Source organism: Struthio camelus, chromosome 8 (assembly GCF_040807025.1).
Source record: "Struthio camelus isolate bStrCam1 chromosome 8, bStrCam1.hap1, whole genome shotgun sequence".
Taxonomy (NCBI): domain Eukaryota; kingdom Metazoa; phylum Chordata; class Aves; order Struthioniformes; family Struthionidae; genus Struthio; species Struthio camelus.
This window is the reverse complement of record NC_090949.1, coordinates 19,851,286-19,872,394: the sequence shown is the minus strand read 5'-3', so window position 1 is coordinate 19,872,394 and position 21,109 is coordinate 19,851,286. Positions and strand designations below refer to the sequence as shown.

At 51.4% G+C, this 21,109-nt stretch overlaps 1 protein-coding gene across 12 annotated transcripts in view; it reads left to right on the top strand.

Annotated features, from left to right (window-relative positions):
* Nucleotides 1-2,320: 2,320 nt before the first annotated feature.
* LRRC8D (leucine rich repeat containing 8 VRAC subunit D) overlaps nt 2,321-21,109 on the top strand; it is a 56,150-nt gene continuing 37,361 nt past the window's right edge. Inside the window, exons 1-3 of one of the 12 annotated variants that reach the window (XR_011142552.1) lie at nt 9,068-9,149; nt 13,323-13,402; nt 13,900-14,974. The gene's annotated coding sequence lies outside the window, so the exon portion shown is untranslated. Of the gene's footprint in view, nt 2,402-9,046; nt 9,150-13,322; nt 13,403-13,899; nt 14,975-18,734; nt 18,863-19,442; nt 19,468-19,737; nt 19,874-21,109 lie in introns of those variants that run through there. The other 11 variants (XM_068952554.1, XM_068952557.1, XM_068952552.1 and 8 more) reach the window with 11 other exon arrangements.

Sequence of the window (21,109 nt, the reverse complement as noted above, 5' to 3'; positions counted from 1 at the left end):
GATAGAGGATGGAGAGAGACTGGTGGGGTACAGCACGGCTGTAGGTGCTGGCTGAAGCTCTCTACGCAGGTCAGATAGTCTCCAGAAGGTGCCGCCAGAGACGTCTGGGAGGACAGAGAGGGCGGGGGCATGGATGGCAGCCAGGAAGGATGAAGAGTATGCCTGTGGTGTGGGTGGAGGGAGGACACTGGTCCAAGGGGCTACGTGGAGGGCAGAATGTGGCCAAGAAGAAAAGCTAATCAGAGCAGTAGGAGGGAATATGACTTCAAAGGGCAGTCGCAGTGAATGGCATCAAAAGAAGTAAGACAGCCAAGGGGATGGGGATGGAGGAGCAAGACTGAGACATGGCCCTGAGGAGGCTCTGAAAGGTTATAGTGCAAGCACAGCTATAAAAGCGCATAGCCCAGGTTGTGAGGCAGAAGGGTGGAGGTGGCTGCCGCATTGGCTGGAATTTCCTGCTCAGAGGACAAGGAAGGGGATTTGGGCACGGTAAGAGAACACAACGTGCTTGCCTTGGAGGGCTCGATAGAGGAGCATGGAAGAACGTGAGGGTCCAGAGGAAAGGTAAAGGATGGAGCGAGGTAGAGGTGGGAGGTATAAGCTATTAGGAGGTGGGAGGAGATGCAGTTTCTGGGGTAGCTGGATAGATGGGTGCAGCGAGTGGGAAAGGTTAACAGGGCAGGGGGGTGCAGCAGAGGAGCAAATCTGGCTCAGTCCTGGAATGCCCTGCATGCGGATGGAAGAAAGAGAAGGATTGAAGGAGGAGTCTGAGCTCATGAGCAGGGGTCTGTGGAGAAGGAAAGAGAAGGATAAGGACCAGGAGTGAAGATGGCGTGAGAGGTGCACAGGTGGTGCTAGGGAAGAGCACAGAAGAGGTAAGTAGTGCAAACGTTGTGGGAAGGTAAAAAGGAGGAAGAAAAGGATACAGCAGTGTCATAAGGATTTTTGTGGCTGCGGAGTGCAGAGAAGAGAGAAGGGAGACAGAGAGAGGGAGAGCTGGTGTGAAGGTGGAAAGGATGGAGAGAGGGAGATGTTCCAAGGTGGGAAGGAGGGGGAGAGACAGATGAATAGGCAAATTATAACTAATAAAAGTAACTGTCTGGAGGAGCAGTAATGGGATTGTCACCCAAAAAAGAGGATGATGCTGGCAGTTGGTGAGCAAGAGGGAGGCGTGATCAGGCAGGCGGGGAGAGGGACAGAGGTGGGCTGAGCCCGCTGGGCGGGAGGGCGGCAGCGGCGCGGCGGGAAGCGGCAGCAGCAGATGCTGGGGCTGCAGTTCCTATGGCAACGCACACAGGCGGATGCAACAAGTGTGCAGACGTGGCAGCCTTCGCCGGGGGTAGCTCCGCACGTTTCCCCATCATGCTCCTCGCCGTGAGCGCGGAGCAGCACATCCTCATCTGCTGCGCTGGGGTATTGTCCCTGCTAAAACCAGCAGAGGTTACTTGCACGTTCTGGGAAGGACAGATCCTCTAACTGTTCAGAAATGGATCTTTTACACCGTTTCTCTTGGGCGTTAGACGTGATAAATCCCAGCAGAACGAGAGCTGCTCAGCGTCTCGGCAGCGGCGCGGCGTGCGCGTGCCGCACGGCGAGGCGGCAGCTCGCCAGCGCGTGGCCCTGGACGGGGTGGCAGAGCGCGTCCCTCGCCGCAGCGCCCAGACCCCCCGCTCCCGCCAGCGGGGAGCCCGGGCTCAGCCTGTCGCCCGGCTGTGGCAGGCCGCAGCGCCGGCTGCTTTACAGCGCGTCGGCGCCGTCCAAGGGGACAGGCGTAACACGGCCCCAGCCTAGCGCGCGGCAGTTTTCACAGGCTTTGGGCTAGGGCTGAATTTGTCACTCCCGACCATTTTTGGCCTGATTTTTCCCTTCCTCTCCCTTAATAGCTGTTGCAATTAAGCAGTGCTTTGGGTGCGCAGCCACTCCACAGCATTGCACTAATGTCCTGTGTTAAGCAGCAGGGCACAGCGCGGAAAGCCCAATTCTGCGCAGTCGAGAGGCGCTAAAGCTGGGTACGCTGGCGCCCGGGCACCGCCGGGGTGAGGGCACCGCTGCCGGCTGCCGCGCAGGGACATTTCTCCTCCTGCTTTCCCGGGCCGCCCCGGCAGCGCCAGGCGCCGGGACGGGGCGAGCAGGCCGCGCTGCGCGCCCGCGGCAGCGCTGCTTGCGCGGGGCTGCGCCAGCCCCTCCAAAGCCGCCCCGGGGCGCCTCGGCGCCTTCACGCCCGCCCTGGGAAGCGCAGCTGCATCCGACAGCAGAGGGAGCTCGGGGAGAGGAGGAGGAAGGAGGAGGCGAGGAGGAGGAGGAGGAGGAGGCGGCGGCCGGCGCAGCGCGGCCCTGCGCGGCCCTGCGCGCTGCCCGCGGGGAGGCGGAGCGGGCGGGGGCGGCCGCGGCCGCGCAGCAGGTAAGGACGGGGCTGGGGGGAAGCGCAGAGGGATGGGGGGGAAGAGCCGGGGGTGGCGGGGGGAGAAGCGGCTGAGGAGCAGCCGCCATGGAAACGAACCGCCAGAAGAATTGGAGGTATAAAAAGACGTGAAAGAGGCCGAGGGGCGCCGAGGGGCGCGGGGCGCGGCGGGGGGCTGCGGCGGCGGCCGGGGTGCCGGCTGCGCCCCGGGCGCGGGGGCCCGCCGCTCCTGCGGCGGCGCTCTCTGTGTGCTTAAATGTTTACAGGGTCTACCAAACAACAACAACAACAAAAAAAGGAATTGTTTTCCCCAAGGACAGCCGTGTGCAGTGAGCAGTGCTCTCGAGCCAAACTCATTTCAGGAAGTTTCAGTGACATTTTGGGAAACTCAGAGTCACACCAGTATCAAAGCAACGCGGTGAATATGCCTCTGTGGCCAGATAAACACAGCCATGGTGGAAGAGGATGGCTGTTTCTGCCACACTCGGGATTATAGCAACCCCGATCAGTCACATCCTATTCCTACAAAGCCAGAGCACGGATATGAATTTTTAGTCATAGAGCTGTGAGCAGGAAAATAAAACTATTCTGGTCTTTCCATCACCCCGTTCCCTGCGGTCCTGGGTACAGCGCGAGATCAGTCATGATTCATTCATTGTACAGTCTCTGTACAAGCCAAGGGAAAACCACCTGCTAATTTCAGTTTATTAGGTCAGAAAGTATTATTAACTCGACAAACCAACATGCTATTTTGGATTAAGGTGTGATCAAACCTTCCTTCTCCTGCTACCTTTTTTTGTATGGCAATAAAAGGAATTGGAGATGTTTGGGGTTGAGGGAGGTATACGTTTTGTTGTTTCTGGTGGCTAGACAGCACTGGCAGTGAATTCACTGCTGTGCAGTACTTGTGTTCAGTGCTTTTTCCAAATAACTTTCATTTTGAAGGCAAACAGAAGACAGAGCGTACTCCAGAATTCAGAGATTAAGGTAACTTGCGTCCCTGTCACCGTACATGTTTGTAACACTGCTCCCTTGCACACGTCTTTGAAGCAGGAGACGAAGCAGGTTTTCAATGAGCGGGCCGAGCCGCACAGCAGCCGTGCATGGGCATCGCAGGAGCGGTGGGATCTCTGAAGCGTGTTGTGTTGGAGGGTGGATAGTGTGATGCTAATTTGACAGTGGCTATCTCATTGGAGAAGCTTTAGGGATTGGAGTACTCTTGTTGGTTGTCACTGTATTTGAAAAAGCCTTGGGAAGAGGCTTTCAGAGGTGTAATTATATCATGCTGTTGCTATGCTTTCCCCTGGGTAGAGACTCTGGAATGAAGCGAGCGGTTTTGTTTGATCTGTAATATGTGCGGGGAGCTAGCAGAAGGTGCTGCAGCCATAGTGAAAAGATTAATCTAGCCATTTCGGGCAAAATCAACTTCTCTTAGCGCTGTGCTGGCAGGACTGGGACTCTGCAGGCTCCCAGGCGCACACAGAGCCCTGTTTCAGGTGTCGAGGTGGGAAAACAGCTCCAAGGGCCCTGAGTAAGTCTCCCTCTTTTTAAATAAGCTTTCTCTACTCTCCATTTATAGAAGGTGCGGTATTTTCTTTGCCCTGTGGGCAGATAGGGAGACAGAGAGGACATGCTGCATGTAAGAAATAAAATGATGTATTTTCCCTCTTCTCCCCTTTTTGGGGGCTGTTTTTTCCTTGCCTTGCTCAGTTCTCAGGTTTTTAATGGTCCAGCTGGGTGAGTCCTTAATCTTCAGCCATGTGAATGGCTCTTTGCAGCCTCAGAGCATTTTGGGCCCACATCTGTTTTTTTCTCTTCTCTCTGTTCTTGCTGTTCAGAAAGCTCTGCGCAGCTGTGCACCTCATTATGTCCTTGCAACTAGGCTATTTTGAGAAAACTTCTAAAGAAATAACAAAATCAACAAGCCCTAACTATTGTAAGTCGGATTGGGGAAGTAAAGGTTAAGTGCTAGCACAGGTACAGCTAAGCACTCTGAAGATTGCCCTTTCTTTAAAGACCACCGTTTTCTTAGATCAAGGTAGGGCACTTAGATTTTGTGTCATGTCATTTGTACACAGAAAGTGCCAGAATCATTCTATAGGGAAAGTCAGTCGAAGTCTGAAGAGGGAAGGAAGGTTTTCGGGCGTGATTTGAAAAAGGAAATAACAGACTTAAACGTCCCAGGGGAAGGCAGGGAACTAGCTCCAGCTAACTGGGCTGGACACGCTGTGACAGCTGGAGGCTTCTGTTGCTCTTACCCTGCTAATTCTGGTCATGCCATGTTTTTAATTTTTATTTCCTACTCTATGCTTAGTGTTCAGTATTTGTGGAAACAAGGGCGAGCAGGAAGGCTAGAGACCGTAGAAGTTGTTGAGTGCAAAATTAAGAAAGCACGAGGAGCTGAAGCTCCCGACGCCTCCGAGGTGGTGCCTGGCGCACGCTGCTGAGCCGGGGCCTGAGGAGAGCACGAAGATGCCATGTTAAGGGGAGCGATACTGGACTCTGCAGCAGGCTCCATCTCGGGCTGACTGCGCGAGACAAACCTTATTCCTAACGCCCTGCTCATGCCGTAGCCCTGCCAGCAACGGCCCGCAGCGAGGAAGCGGCCGGCAGCAGGCGATGCCGTATGCCCACAGCTCCCTGCTCTTCCGCCAAGCCTCCCTCTTGTCTCAGGTGCCTCTGGGTATTTTGTGAGTCTATCGTCCTTTATTGATAAGTTCTGGAGTGAAGAGGATTGGCCATCGGGTGGTATTTCCACTGGATGGAAAGTAAAAACTCATGAAAACTCGATCTCCCATGTAACCAGGAGCAGCAAGCATAGGCGGCTGGGTTGTTTCTGCCTTCCTCTGAAAAACTTTGCAGAATGCAGCCTGACAACACACACCGCTTATCGTACACCCAGGCGCAGCTGCTCCTCTTGTTGTTTCAACACGTAAAGGTTGTGATAGTCGTTAAGAGTGAGGCTATTTGGAATAGCCAAATTCTTCATTCTGTTTTTACATGGCTACGTTGCACGTTGAGTGAATGACTTTTTATTATCTCAAATGAAATAGAAGAATTGGTGAGTCGGTTGTGGAGTTACAGGAGAAATAAGGAGGATGAAGAAATCATGTTTTATTTAAAACGATCTCATTCTCACATTGTACAATAGAGGGACTCCTCTTTGCAGCACAAAGGCAAGGTAATGAGACAGTGTCTTTTTCCAAAGAGGACGTTGTGAAGCAAGGCATGGGCCTGGGTAATCATGTAAGATGGAGTTATAAAGCAGCAAAGAAAATTGGTTGACAGGAAGTAAAAAAACAATTGATGAAACTGTAGCTGTACCTAGTATGATTAGGACAAAGTTTTGCAGTGCTTTTTACAATGGAAGAATTACGCTTCTCTGAGTTGCTCAGACACCTTTGAGATTGTCATAAAACTGTCGCTAAAGGAGAACTGGTTGGCACAATTTAGTAGACTTTCTAAAAGCTTGGGCAGCGTGTCCTGGTTACGGGGCCAGCTGTGCTGCAGGAGTGCCGGACAGTGCCGGCGCGCAGCCCTGGGGTGACAGGTTCCCTTCTCCTCTTTGAAGGAGCAGCGCCTCGAGCTGACCGTGCTGCGGCCAGCTCTCCCCGGCGGCCTCCCCGCAGCCAGCACGGGCGCAGGCAACGCAGGCCGCTGCCAGCGTCAGCCGGCTGCAGGGCAACAAGACGGCTGCCAACCCGCTGCTCGATTTTGCCTGAGAAGTCAGACTCGCCGCGGCGGGAGGGTGCAGAGGCGGCAGGGACGGCTGGGTGCTCTGGCTGGGAGCGGGGCGGCACCTGCAGCCCCGTCCCCCTGCCACTTGTCCGGGGTGGGCACCACGAGCCGAACTGTTCAGCACTTACAAGTGCTTTTTTTTGCTGGGAACTGGTGGCCAGGAGCCAACCAAAGTGACTCATATACATCCTCCCCCTTATTTAAACCAGAGTGTTCCCCTTCAAGCTTTGCACCTGCCATGAAGCCAAACCACCATGTTCCTGGAAGGGAAAAGTCGATCCTCTGGCTGCACCTCTCTTGTATGTTGCCATCAGCACCTCCTACCAAGCAACCACCCCATCTACCCTCTTCAAAATCCTAATATTCCCCTTCATCTTAAGTTTGGCTTGGGAGAAAAAACTGTCAGCCCACCAAAACTGAGGCTGAAATATTTTGCAGTGAAGAGTTTCCCCATTAGCTTCCCCAGGAGCCGCTGGCACGCTCTGCTCTTGGCACCAGCTCTTCCCTGCGCTCCCCGTCTGCGGGTGTCCAGCTCTGCCTGCTTGGCCTGGGCTCACAGGGCACCCACTGGGCACTATCCGGCAGGTGTATCTGAGATGCACAGGATAGCGATTCAGAAATTACCTCCTGCGTCCTCCGCACCAGATGTGTCAAAAGTTGAGACACGTCTTTGGGTGAAAGGAGGGAAGGACTGGAAAATCTCTTAGAATAAACTGTTGTTTTTTCAACTTGGCCAAAACCAAAACTCCTTCGGAGGACTAATATTTTCTAAAGCTTTTTAATGACACAGGAGCGGGGATAATGCTAAGGTGGAAAAACCTGTTATCTCTTGGGTAATCAAGGTTAGGGAACTTGCAAAACGTAAACTAAACTGCAGTTGTAAAAATAAATAGGTAGAAGGTATCCTGGAGGCATTACAACTGCACTGTTATTGCTTGTTAATGTCAGCACTAATTCAGCCCTCTGAGCCACAGAGCGAAGGAACAATTGTAAAGCGCCAGGGCCAAACCTGCTTAAGCAGAAAAACACCATTCTCTCCTTCGCTGTCTGTGTTTTTCTGGCATCTCTTTTATTATATGGAATAACTGGAAGCTGGCTAATTTGTGCTTCTGCTAAAACAAACCTATAGACTGTAACAGGAAAACAGAATAGCTGGGACATAAATTAGCCCTGACCTGAGCTCCTGCAGGTTTGTAACTCCCCTGCTCTTTCTGCCATCCCACGTCAGCCTGTCCCAGAGAGCCAGTGCCAGCCCCGGAAGGGGCAGCCCAAAAGCACTGCCGCTTGAGCCCAGGGAACACCAAACCCGAGGTAGGGGGAGAAGACCTTGGTAGAAACGCTTGAAAAGGAGGCATGTAGAGTTTTAAATTAAAAAAGTGCAAGTTACCTTTAAATACATATCCTAACGAGGGGAAAAAAAAAACCCAAAAAGCAAAAAAACCCCAGTGCAGCATATGGTCTGTAGGAGGTAAGTCTTCTGCACTTGTATTTGCCCCATCGGAAATGGACTGTAACTGGATCTGCATCTGTTGAGCGCCGGTGTCTCCTGTCGCCAGCGTTACTCATCTGTTTTGCTGGTGCGCCTCGGCTTGGCAAGGTGGCTCTCATTGCAGAACGAATGCGGATTCAGCTAGTTCTGACCAGCCCTGGCATTTGAAAAAATCCTTTTTTTCTGCTTGAATTTCTCTGCCAGCTGCTTGCGAGTCAGGATTTCCCAGCCAGCAACTCCTGTTATTATCTGTTTTCACCTCCCTTGATGGTTACCAGATTGGACGGCTTTTAGCTCCATTAATCTTTCATCAGTGCGGAGCCCCGGTATCACAGACCCCATGTGGCCTGGGCGCTGGGTCAGAGCAAAAATAAATAAATAAATAGATGATCAATTTGCCTCACTGAGGAAGCACTTAGTGAGGTCTGAAATTCTGGCCAAAAATAACACCAGTATTGATGATCTCAGAGAGGAAAATAGCTAAAAGCCGAATGAAGGTATTAAAAAAACCAAAGCTTAAAATAAATGACAACTCCTTAGACTAAATCTGAACTCTGCTAAAATTCTTTACCAGATGAATTTCATTTCACTGGTATGAAAACAGCGCTAACCAGCTGCGAGCAGGGCAAGCTGGCCTAATTTTCTTTTGGTCTCAGAAGCTAATGCTGCTAAGCAGGGCCTTCCTTTGTAACTTTTGGTATGTCTCACAAGCATTTGGATGAGACGGTCTGGTTGAAACGCCTCTAGTAGTGTAAAGGAGCGTTTCTCAGTCTTTAAAGGGCCATAAAGCTAATCTAAACAAGCAGTTAAGGATTATTTCCCATCCCCTGCAGTTCCTGGAAGTTATGGGGATTAAGTAAAATCTGGAATAACAAGATGAACCAGTATTTTTTAAATTAAATTCTTGATCAAGTTCAATATAATTTCAAAGGAATGGGTCACATCCAGCTCTTGTTCAAAAAAAAAATTAGTTCTGCTCATTTTCAGGTCATTTTCAGTTTTTTTTCCAACAAAAACTTCAGGATATTGGTGTCATTTCAGTTTAAGAATAAAGATAAGGGGGGTTGTTGGGGGGGGGGGGTAAGGGCCAGGTTCTGGCCAGCCCCCCCCCCGCGCCGCGCCGCGGAGCAGAGCGGAGCGCTCCCCGACGGCTGCTGGGCGAGGTGAAGCCGCCTTCGGCTTTGTGCCTGACGCGCAGAGGCAGCGCCAAGAGGCGCCGCTTTTCGCGCGAACAGCAGCAGACGGGCGGCGCGCGGCCCGCGCAACCGGCCCGGCCCGGCCGCGCGAGCCGCCCCCGCCCCCGCCGGCCGGCCGGCGCGCACCTGCGGGCGGGGCCGGCGCTCACATGCGCGGCGCCGCGGGCGCCATTGGCCGCCGCCGGTGCGGGCGGGCAGGCGGAGGCGCGCGCGGGGGCGGGCGGGCGCGCGCCGCAGGGCGCTGCCGGGAGCCCCGCGCGGTGCGGCGCGGTGCGGCGCGGCCCTGGCCGCATGGCAGCGCCGCGGCGGTGACCGCCCGGAGCAGGTCTGTGTCCCGGCGCGGGGGGGTAGGGTTGCCCAGCGGTAACCCCTCGCCTGCTCCGCCTCGGGGATTGCTTTTCGCGTGCCTCCCCCTCCCCCCCTTTTATTTAAATTATTTTCCTAATTCCGTCTGCACGCGAGCCGGATTTGTGTGGTTGGTTGCGGTGGCGGCAGCAGCCCGGCATGCGGCGGCGCGGCTCCCGAGGCGGCCGTGCGCCGGCTGCCTGCCTGCCTGCCTGCCTGCCTGCGCGCGGGTGCCGGGCCCACGCGGCGCCCCGCGTGGGAGCGCGTCGAGCAGCGGGCGAGCCCCGGCGGCGGGCTGGCGCTGCGGGGAGACGCGGCTGGAAAGCGGGGGGGCCCTCCAGCTGCTTGCGTGTTGCGTGGGGTCAACCGCGCTTGGCCGCCTTGCACCAGGCGGAGATCGCAGGGCCCCAAACCCCTCCGTGAGAGGCATCTTCGGGGCGGAAACGGGCGCGTCGCCTGCCCGCCGCCCGGTACGTGGCAGTGCAGCGCTCCGGCCCCTCGGGGCTCGCCGGCCCGGCAGCCTCCGCTTCCCCGGGGCCGGGGGCAGGTTGCTGGGGCTGGGGGGGCGCGGGGGGGCCGTGCTGCGCCTGCCCCGGCGGCGGGGGGTGCTCGGGATCGCTGCCGGGGTTACCGCTGCCGTCGTCCTCGTCCCCCCCGTCCCCCCCGTCCCCCCCGTCCCCGAGTTCAGAGCAGTATTTGTTTCAACATTGCACCTCTCAGTCATGACAGGGAAGGACGGTCTTCTGCGGGTCTGCGAAAGCGCCCGTGGGAAGCCGGCCTGCCCCCTCGCTCGGCGGGGAGGCCGTGCGGTTGGGGAGACTCGCAGGAGCAGCCTGGCGGCCTTGATCCCCCCGAGCTGAGCTGTTGAGAAAGCGCTCTCATCCCGGACAGGCTGCATAAGTAGTCCAGTGCCTTACTGTGTTTTTCTCTATCTTTTTTTCTCTCCTCCTCCTCCCCACCCCTTCTGGTGGCCGAGGAAAGCCCCCTTCCTTCAAACACTAGGAGTAAGGGTTTTGGTAGCGCAGAAAACTGGTGTGATGTTATTTGCTCTTGATTGCCGTCTTGAATTTGTTCACCAGGCCCTGCTCTGAGGCCAGGATTGTATTCATTATTTTGTGATTTATAAATCCCTTTTAAACCTTTTATTTGTGGTTGGAACTGATTTATGAGGTCCTGAGCTAGGTGATGTTTGCTGTGCTGCACGCCATTTTCTCAGCTGTTTCTCAGGAAGCGTTGCCTCTAGAGTAAGCTCACTTGCTGCTTTGCCTGCATGTTGCTCAGTGTGAGGGACGCTTGTCTGTTAGGTCTGGCATGTCTGTTCTCTTGCACGTAATAAACCAGCAATATTTAAATAGATACTGTTATTTGCGATCAAGGTTACTTTGATAAAGATCCAAAGTTTATAAAGGCTACCTGAGGTGACATAGAGAAGGAAGCAGTGTAAGCAGTAATTTATTTTGTAAGATCCGGATATGCACACTAAATACGTGTACCGGTCCTGACATCCTTTGGGGGAGCAGTTACCTGTGCAGCGTGTCCAGACCTGGAGGAGGAATTATAAAGTAGCAGCACTAAAAGCAGAGAAAGTCTGCATGGGAGGGTAATTATTAATAGGAGCAAACCTATGTAATAGCCACGCGAGGAGAGTCAGAACAATTAGATGCTTGCTGCGAAAAGATTATCGTACATTGCACTAACATATAGCTGAACACGTGAAATACAGTTGATTCATCCTAGCCCTTTCTTAGCCCTATTTCCTGTCACCTCAGAAAACTTTCTTTCTCTTCTGTGAAAGTAGGTAGCAGTCTGGAGGTGAATCAGCTCTAAATGCTGTATGGGGACATCTTTCTTAACTGCATGCCTGATGAGTAAGAAAAAGCTAATGCAGTTGGTGATACGCTTTCAAGAGGTCCTCCCAGTAAATGCAAGCGGGGAAAATAGTAGATGCCTGCCTTTGTACAAAAGCACTTGTAAGCCTGCGTGTTGTGGCTTGGCGCAATTCTGTAAGAAGCGAGCGACTCTACTGAAATTTCCCACCTTGAAGTTGCTTCTTTTTCGTTTCTTCAGGTCTTCTCTTTCCTTCTCTGCAACATGTCAAGGACTTTTTTGAAGTCTATTGAAGCCAGTGGAAATAAGTGGATTTTGAGTCAGGTCCTGTATCGCTGGCTGAATTTTTTCCCCCCCTTGTGTTCCCTGATCACATCAGCTGTTGTGTCGTTTTCTTCAGTGTTGCTTCGTGGTGGGCTGGCGGGGGGGTTGGGGCAGTCCTGCAGCCTGGAGTCCGCCCTGGCTTGCTCCTGCACCTCCAGGAGCCAGAGCAGAGCTTACTAGTACAGGTACGTGAAGAATTAAGTCTTAAGGCTCAAAGTGTGTAATCAGAACATAGGCTTGCAGATGGCCATTTCTCTGAAAAGTAGCTTGAGTCACAGATGATGTCGTGGGGAACCCAGGGTACTCCTTTCTCAGCGGGATGCAACCAACGGGAGCTCCAGCTAGTTAGTATTTCTTTTACCGGATAATGAACTGGGAAGGTGGTTCCCCCTTCCCCTTCTTCTCAAAAGAACGATTTGTATCTTGTAAGTAATTAATACGTTTGCTGTAGTTCTTAAATTTTTAGCAAACCCAATTATCAGTCTTTACCTTACACTCAAATGTTAGGAAGAGTAAAACATCATATTTGTTTCTGCTATTTTACTTTTTCCATTTTTTTGTCAGCATTGAAACTAGTCTACACAGTTCTCCTTTTTGCTTCTTTCCTTCTGTATTTTCTTTGGTAATTGGAAGATTACATTTTATGAAAAAAAACCACTGCTATTGATAAGACAAGTGGAAATAATTTTCCCCAGAAAACTGGCGTTTGGATAAAGATTTTTCTGTGCTTTTGCATAACAGAAAAAAATGTTTAAGATGTCAAACTAGCAGTAAAAAGCCTGTGGACTTCACCATGCGGAGACTTGTGCACATGATTAGCTTTCCACACACGTGTGGTCTCATGAGCATGCACGCGTGCATGAGGCGCTCTGGGGTCAGAGGGCTGGTGCCTCATCTCACGAGTGCTTACTCTCGGCTGTGATGTTGAGTTGCTATGGGCCTATACTTGTGAGTATTTGCCAGAAAAAGGCTAAAATGTTGAGAAGGAAGCTTGTGAAATGCGCAGCTTTCCAGGAACTACCAGCTTTATGTTTCTAAAAAGCGAGCTGTGGTGACTGTTGTGAGGCAGCTCTGCACCTCTTACCTTGAGCTCGCTCGGCTCGGGGCCAGGTTTTTTCCAAGGGCGACTTGCTTGCGTTGGGATGCGATTGACTCCAGATCTTGTGGTCTAAGCAAATTGAGTGCAATTCTCTTTTAACCATTTAGCAAAGAGCAGGTACCGATTGCTTGCCAAATAATTCTTCCCCTCAGGGATCCCAAAGAAATTTAGGGAAGAACAAAGCCAGTATTTCTAGTGTTTAACTTGTGGAGAATCCTCTTGGGCTTTGGCCTGTTAGAAAGCGAATCGCGTCAGAAGGCAAGTTGGCACTTCCTAATACCATCAGTAACGCTCATTTCCACATCGTTAATTTTAACTGACGCTGCCTCAGTCTTTCTCTCACTGCAAATATCTTTAATTAAAAGAATGGAGGCTCCTTTCAGTTACCTCTATGTTCTTTATAACCATATTCTTCCAGTCTTGCCAGAACAGGATCCCGTCCCCTCCAGGAAACAGCTGGGGAAGATGGCCTCAAAACACCTTCCCGTGGCAGCTCCCTGCCTGCTCCGGGAGATATCCCTGGCGGGAGGGAGCTTGTTCGCTTGAAAGGGAGCCAGCAAAACGCCGGCACTGCCCAGGGCTCAGGGCTCGGGAGGGAAGCAGGGCCATGGGAAGAGGCCCGTTGGTTGGCACCACTCTAAAAGAAATGCTTTCCCTTGTCTTCTTCCTCCCTTTCCATGGATAAATCAGGATATGAAAACCTGTTGTTTGTGCAGTCTCAAAACTGGTGCTACCCATAATTTTTCCTTCCTTTTACTTGTTCTTTCTTCAAAAGTGGCTTATTTTCAGGCTGAAGTAGTTATGAAATTCAAGCCTTCAAAAACAGTTGTGGTGTAAAATACTGCTCCCCCTAAGGAGAAGGCAAACTATTTGTTGTTCAGATTTTTTTTTTTTTTCTTAAAGACCCGTTTCTCTGAGAAGGTAACTGTGACAAAGTGAGGAAGAAAATAAGCAGACTGAAAGCATGTGGCAGCCAGCAGCAGGTGAGGAGAGCCATCGCCTTTACCCACTGTGGTCCTGCATTTTGCCTTACGTAGTCAATAGAAGAGGAAATGGTCCAGTGCTTGTGACCTGTCTTGCTCCTCCTTAGTGCTAAAACAGAGCCCTTTCTATATATGGCCTTTTTGTTGAAAGCTGGGCACCTCAGGTGTTGTGCCTTATGAAGGTCTCCTTGGAAGACCAGGAAACTGCAAGGGATGATTCCCCCGGCCCAAGGGGAGGGCATGACAGACGATTAAATGCTGCTGCTACCTTGTCTTATTACTGTGCTCTTCAAACTGTTTGCCATGCATTTAAATTAAAAAAAAAAAAAAAAAAAAGCACAATCCCTAAAATAATTTTAGACAGTGCTGATAAAAATCCCTCTCGGTTCACTAGTGCAGGATTCTTGTCCAAGTCATGTCTCCTGATGATTTTCCCTGTGTGTTGGGAAGAAACGTGGGTGGAACTGCCTAAACATAGGTATCTATTGCTGTTTTAGATGCCTTATCTGTGACACCCACGTGGAGCTGGCAAACCTGAGGAGCTGGCAAACCTGACAGGACCTACAGCAGAGTGTGTTCTGGGGCATCTGCTGGGGACCAGCGATGCTGTGGACTGAGCACTTCCCTGGGTTTGTGACGTGAAGATACGTGCACAGGGAAGGAGTGGGCATGAGGGCTCCTTAGAGCCCTTGCAGTGAGGCAGCGGAGCAGGCTCCTGCCTGCCCCCGTGCAACCTCATGGCTGCAAAGCCACAGCCAAGATGTGGGCTTTTTTTCCCCTTGAACTTCATTCTCTACAAGTCAGCACTGAGATAAGTTTCTCTATAAAAAGTGTTCCTGCTTGCTCTTGGTTTCTGCTGCAGCCAGGGCTGCCCCACCTCTGCCGGGCTGAGGCTGCAGATACCAACATGCCCGCTAAAAGCAGCGTTGTTTTTTGAGTAGACTTTGGTTGAAGAACTTAATTCTTGCTGCAGGGATTTTGCAATTTATGGCAGTAGCTCTAAGGAGAAAACAGATGCATATGATGTGCATATAAATAGCAGTGCTGAATATCTACTCTTCAGCCATCGCAGCGTAAGAAGGAAAGGGGGTTTGCGCATTTTCAGGTGGTGTGAGATGTTGCATAAAGAGTGCCTGTGCCTTCAGCAGGCTCGCTGAAGCTACGTGCGCTACAGAGAGAGAGAGAGATGATCCTAGGCTCTTGCGGTGCCTTAAGGTCAAAAGAGAAGTTGGAAATCCTAAGGAGATTTATTGTGCATCTTGGTGGGTATATGTACAAAGTTGGCTTGTCATATTTTATCAACAAAAAGTGTAAATATCAAAGTTGTCTGTCTCAAATGTACTGATTAAAAAACAAGGTTATACAACACTGATTTGCTAATTATCTGAAAACAACCTTTCAGTTCAATAGCTTCCTCTGTGCGTATTAATATTTTATACAGAAGTGTTATATAATAGACATTTTGTCATCTTTGCAGTCTTGCGCAGAGGAGTACGTTGTCAGGCTCACGTCATTTGGATTGTTTGGTATAAATTTGTCTGCTAATCCAGTGCAAATGTCAGTGAATGGTTAAAAAATGTCCATCTTGCATATTTGTATATGCCGGTTTGTGTACAGATCACGGAAAGGGAGGATAGGAACTACTCTGATTTGACAATCTTGGTGTTAAAGCTTGGGCCAGACGTGTGGAAGGTAACGCACTGTCCTGTTTTGTTCTCAGGCACCAATATGGTTACAACCACTTTCTGCATGCATTAGCAATTGCCTTCATCAAAGATGCACAGAGGAAGCAGACTTCACTCTTAATCTAACTGGTGTTTAAAAATACAAACTCAGAAATGTGCATACAGAACTCCTCTGAACGGCTGCCATCCAGAGATGTCCATGCCCATGGACTGTAATTAAATTGAGAAATAAAACCTAAACTACCTTAGCCTGGAAGAGGAACTGACGAAAGGGAAATACAACTTTTGGGGCTTTTTTTTCCTTTTTTTTCTTTTTTTTTCTTTTTTTTTTAACATAACACTTACTGTTTTAGTAATTCATATTAAACTCCTTCACTGCTTTACCATGTTGGCTTTGTTAGCAGAGGGAAAGGGCAGACGGGCTCGATAGCTTTGTGTGTCCCCTGCCCCCGTCTCCATCCCTCTGACAATAAACCCGTTGGCTCTTGCAGCGAGGAAGCAGAGGAACGCAGGCAACAAGCATGTGTTGATGCTGCAGAAGTTGCGAGGTTAGGCAGTGCTCGTGCCCCACTGGAAAGCGGGTAGGAAAGAGTCAGGCAAGAGAATAGCGGGAGAAGAGTGGTTCTTGAGGAGGAAGAAGGGAGGAGAAAAAGGAAAGAGACAGAAGTGGGTGTGATAAAACAGGAAAATGAAAAATGAGGTGATTTGGGCAAGACTCTATTTCTACTGGTTAATATTTGTGGTTACATTTTGCATGTGTGTGTTTTCAGTGTAGTTTGATTTAGGATGTGTCTATATTGAAGGAGGAGTGTCCTGATTAGCATCAGTCCGTTGAACCGAAACAGATTATAAGGACAGAAATTATCTGGCTCAGGGTTACAGGAAAACAAAAATGGTGAAGTGTACAGTAAAGCCAGAAAATAAAAACATGAAGGAAGCAGGCAAAAACCTAAAAGAAAATAGTAATATTGTGGCAAGCGAAAGGAGATAGCAAAACTGTTGAGATAAGTGTGAGTAAAAATAAAAGCCGAAAGCACGAGCTTGTGTGCGCTGTTCTGCCCGCGCAGAGCGCCTGAATTCTGTCCCGCTGAGGCGTCTCCTCTCCGGAAACGGCTTTCGCCCTCAGCGTCCCAGGGCCGACCGACTTCTGCTAGTTCAAAGCGAGTCTGAAAACACGTTGCAAAAACAGTGCAGGGCCAGGCCTGGACGTCCGTGTTCGTTACGGCAGGCGGGACGGGCAGCTGTAAGGGTGCAGGGCGCGGGCCAGGGGCTCTGCCGAGAGCAGCGCTGCGGGGCTTCCCGCCGGCAGCCTGGTTTCCAGGCCGGAGCTCGGGTTTGCTCCCGCCGGCCGCTGTGGAAAGGGGAAGCGGCGCCGTCCTCGCCTGGCGCGGGGGGCGAGCGCCCTTGTGGTGGCCTCGCAGCGGCTTAAGCTGATTGTGAAACCTCACCCGGCGATAGCAGCAAAATCTCCGATTTGTCGGGTTACGTTGCGTTGTGCTTTTGATAATGCTTCTATGCCAGCTTGGGTTTTCCACCTGTCTCAATAGCGTGATGTTTTCCCTGTGTGGCATTTTGCTGTTTTTTTTTTTTCCTCATGCCACAGTAAGAGAGGGAGATGGCATTTTAGCCAAAGTGACTGTCAGGTGTGTACTGCCGGCTGTGTACTTGGAGATAAATGCAGGACCGAGAATTATTCAGTTGTGTTGAAATTAAGCTTCTAATGATGAAGTTATTCACTGAGTTCCCTCTCCCACCAAGATCTCTACTTAGTCCCCAAAATACTATGATTTCCCTCCCTGTCCTTCCTTTACAGTGACTTTGTAATCGTTTGGCCTGCGAGTGTGTCATCTGATTTTTCTCTCCGCTGGCAGTGATTGTTTCCCTGCTAAACACAACAGAAGCAGTGTTTTGATCAGCGGAAAAAATGTCTGATCGCCTATGGAGAGGAAGGCAGGCACGTGTAGGCTACAGTATATAGGACGTGGCCATTTGGAGGTTGCACGTGTTATGCCTGAAGTGCCAAATGCCTGGCTGTGGTTCAGATAAAATTGGCGTCTGATGCCATCACCTCAGCATAAATGAAAAATCTTTCCCTATGCCAAAGGGGCCTGAAAGAACAGAGAAGGATTAAGGAGAGTACGTGCCAGAGGAGGATGGATTATAAGCAAATTGATGCATTTGTTCGTTATTTAACATCCTTTATTCCAACTATTCCACATACTGGCTCTGGTAAAGAGTGGGTGTGTATTCCTTGTATCAGAGCAGATGTTTCTGCAAATAAGACATTGCTTTGTTTTAGTAAGTGAAGTTGTCACCTCTACAGCGGGAGGGGGAGCTAATGGCAGAAACTCATAGAGAGAAATTGCATATGGCATTTGGAACAAAATCCAGGAGGTTTTCTGTGGCAAGAACTGCAGGGAAAATGCCTTCGCTGATCTTGGTTTTACCCAGACGCTGATACTTACTCATGCACTGATATCGTTTATATGAGGATGTCTGCTTTAGCCTTTTTTTTTTTTTTTTTTAAACTTTATCCTCAGGAGTGATTTTTGTCATTTGTTTGCCCTCACCCCCCCCCCTCCAGGTACGCTCTGTCTCATACGCATACACACTCAGTTTCTTCTTGGAAAGGTGAGGATGGTGGTGATGCGCCTCAGTCCTTTCAGCAGTCTGTCAGGTTGAGACAGAGTGCTGGGAGACATGTCCTTCCTTGTCTCCAGCGTCTCATCAAGCCTGGTGGTAGCGCTCAGCATAAGCCAGTAGCTCCATCTCCCTTGCTCGAAGGCTGATCCATCTTCATAAAAGGCAGCACTCCTACTTTGGCAGTGGGAACTGCCTTTGCCATCTGTTTCCAGAAACTGTTGTCTTTGGGATGGCCACAGAGGAGCGAGTGGTGGAAGGGTATGGAAAAGCTCTGCCTAGGCCCCTCTCATGTGCATCTCTGACCTTGTAAGAAAAAGTTACAGAAACAGCCGAGGTGAATGGCCCTGTGGCTATTGGAGCGTTTTCTGTCAGAGCTCAAGTAGGATCCAAAGGTCTGCTTGGAAATCCGCCCCCGATAGACTCGCCTGGAAAAAGCTCTGAGTAGATATTTTATGAATTTAAAAAACAAGCAGCAGTCTCGAAAGCCTCCGATTCTGGTGCAGTATCCTGTGAAGTGATTTAGTTCTCCCAAGACTTGATCGCTGCTTTGCTTTCCTCCCTTTGAAGGAGGAGAAGAGGAAGCCTCTGTTATTCCGCAATTGTACTTCTTTAAAATGTATTATCTGTTTGTGCACTTGGCAACGTCTTCCCCCTCTCCTTACCCTGGGTCTCTACCACTGCGAGGAAACCTGGAGCAGCAGGTTCCTGCTGACCTTTACGCTCTCAGCAGAAAGCATGACACAGGGCAGCGCTCCTGCGGGCTCCCGAGCGCCGGGGGCTGGCAATCCTGGCAAGGCCTCGGGAAATAAATTACGAGGGAAGTAAATTGGAAATGAAGCGCTATTCGGGACGGCTCAGCGGGGCTGCCTCTGTGCGGCCCGTGCAGCGAGCTCGTTTGCTGGAACGAAGCCGCCGCCGCCGCTCCGCCTGCGGGAAGCGGCTGGGGAGCGGTTCAGGCGCCCGGGCTGGCGCGGGCCGCGCTGCGGGGCAGGGCAAGCCGTCGGGGGGCCGCCCGGCGGCGGGGAGTCCCGCCACGGTGTCGCCACCGCGGCGAGCCCGGGCCCGGCTCCGGCTCCCGCCCGCACATGGGAAGCGCCGCGCTGTGCCGGGGCTCGCCGCCCCGGGGGAGCAGGTAGGAGCGCCCCGCTCTGCCGCCGTGTGCTGCCGGCTCCGGTGTGTTACCGGCGCGGAGCCGGGGGAGGAGGAGAGGGCCGCGGCAGGCGTGCGGCCGCCTTTGTTCTCGGCGGACGCAGCGTGCGTTGCTGGGGGCTGGTTGCGGTGATAAAGCGCCGCGGGTACCGGTACCGCAGCGGCCTTCCCCGCGCTCGGAGCGGATTGCTGTTTTGCAGTTTGCAGTTGCCGCAAAACGCTCGATTCGCCCGTAAGCAGCGAAGCGCAGTAAGCGCGGATGCGCCGCCCGGGTATCGCCTCTGCGGAGCGGCGGCCGCCGAGGCGGCGGGCAGCGCCGTCGCTGTGCGGCGCCCGGTAGCGCGGCTCTGGTGCGGCTCCGGCCGTGCTGCAGGGCCGGGGCGGCGCAGCAAGAGGGGCGCTTGGTTCAGCTTGCTGGGTGCACTCGCGTGCAAATATGCAAGACATGGTAATTTGCTGGTTGGAGGGATCTCTGCTCCGTAGCAAGGGGGCAGCTCAGCGTCTCTGAAACTGTTAGAAGGGGCGTGCTCAGCCTTCCCCCGCGACCCGGACCGGACTGGTGAAAGGGGGACTGGTTCTTTCGCTAGGGTGGGTGCGTTGTTCAGTCCCTCCGGCTCAGTGGTCTGTTTTTATACAGGAAGTGTTTGTGGGGCCTGTTAAAATGAGCAAGTGACCGTCAGCCCCCGGCTCAGCATTCCCCAGGGCGTCTCTGAAACTGTTAGAAGGGGCGTGCTCAGCCTTCCCCCGCGACCCAGACCCAGACCGGACTGGTGAAAGGGGGACTGGTCCTTTCGCTAGGGTCAGTGCGTTGTTCAGTCCCTCTGACTCAGTGGGTTTTTTTTTTTTTTTTAAACACAGGAAGTGTTTGTGGGGCTTGTTAAAATGAGCAAGTGACTGTCAGCGCCCGGCTCGGCATTCCCGTTGCTGGAGCTGCCGGAGCCTGCACTCAGCCGAGCCGGAGCCGGAGGAGGGAGTTGAAGCACAGCTTGATCAGGTACCGAGTGCGAATGGGGTGAGCTGTCTGCTGCTGAGTCGAAGCGGTGAACAAGCATTAGCTGTAAAAATAGCGCTCTGTCCCTTAAAAAGCATTGCTAACGTGTGCGACCCAGTAGGGAGACCGTGCCTCCTCTGTGGGGCTGCCGTGGGTGCGTGCAGGAGGTCTGCGCTAGACATAAACGCGGCTTTGCGTTTCCTGGGGTGCGTGATTTATACAGCTGATGACAGCCCGGTAAGTGCTTGTCAATGCCTGTATTCAGGCTCCACGTGAGCTGGGAAGAGTTTGACTAGAAGTACTCTTAGTGAATGTTGAGGAGCAGTTTGATGACTTGAAGGACAGAGTTTTTCCTCCGTTTTGTTCTTTTTTCCTAGTAGGGAGATACACGTGCCAGCTCTCTAGGGACATAGTGTTATGAGGTAGCTATAGGTGCAGAAAGGGAGCAGGCTGATAGGTTTTAAAACAAACCGAATACCAGCTTGTTAACTGTGTTTTTATTTGCTGAGATTCCCATAACTGTTTCTGAAAACCAATATTTGTTCTTGCAAACAAATCTTTCAAATTGTCATGCATCCAGAGGATTTTGTTAGGTTTGTCTTGTTGCATGCAGACAGTCAGGAAAGGTTTGAGGTTTTTGTTTATTTAATTTAAAATTGTATTCATTTTTTTTCTTAGATAACTACATTTTAGTGCATGTGTAACTCCCGTCTCGAGGTCCGGGTTCTGAAAAGGCTTGTACATATTTTTTATGCACCTTAGAGATCCCTCAAGAATAGGGCTGCTTAGGCATGTCCCTGCAGTGCTTGGAATGACAGTAGCCTGCAGTTTTCTTTTAGGGGAAAGTGTTTTTTGAAGAGGTACAGTGTTTTCCACTGAAATGATGCTTTCTCTCCAGAAATACCAGCATCTTTTCCTTGGTTTGTCTGAATTTATTACAGACCCCTTTTGAGGTTATTTTTTTATTTATTGACGCAGATGGAAAGAGTGAGGTTTTGTTTAGATGATCTGTTACGAAAATTATTCTTAGCATTTGCAGGGTAATTCCCAGCTCTGTCTGATTAAATCTTTCCCTGTGTGGTTGCAGAAAGGGGAGTCCTTTTCTAGCATGCTTTGGGAAGCCCTCACTATTTTATCTGGGGAAATAAGAATGGCATTTGTTGAATTCAGCAGTCAGCTTCCTGCCTCGCGGGGAGGAGAGAGCGGCAGATTTGCCCGCAAACATCCCTCCTGCGGTGT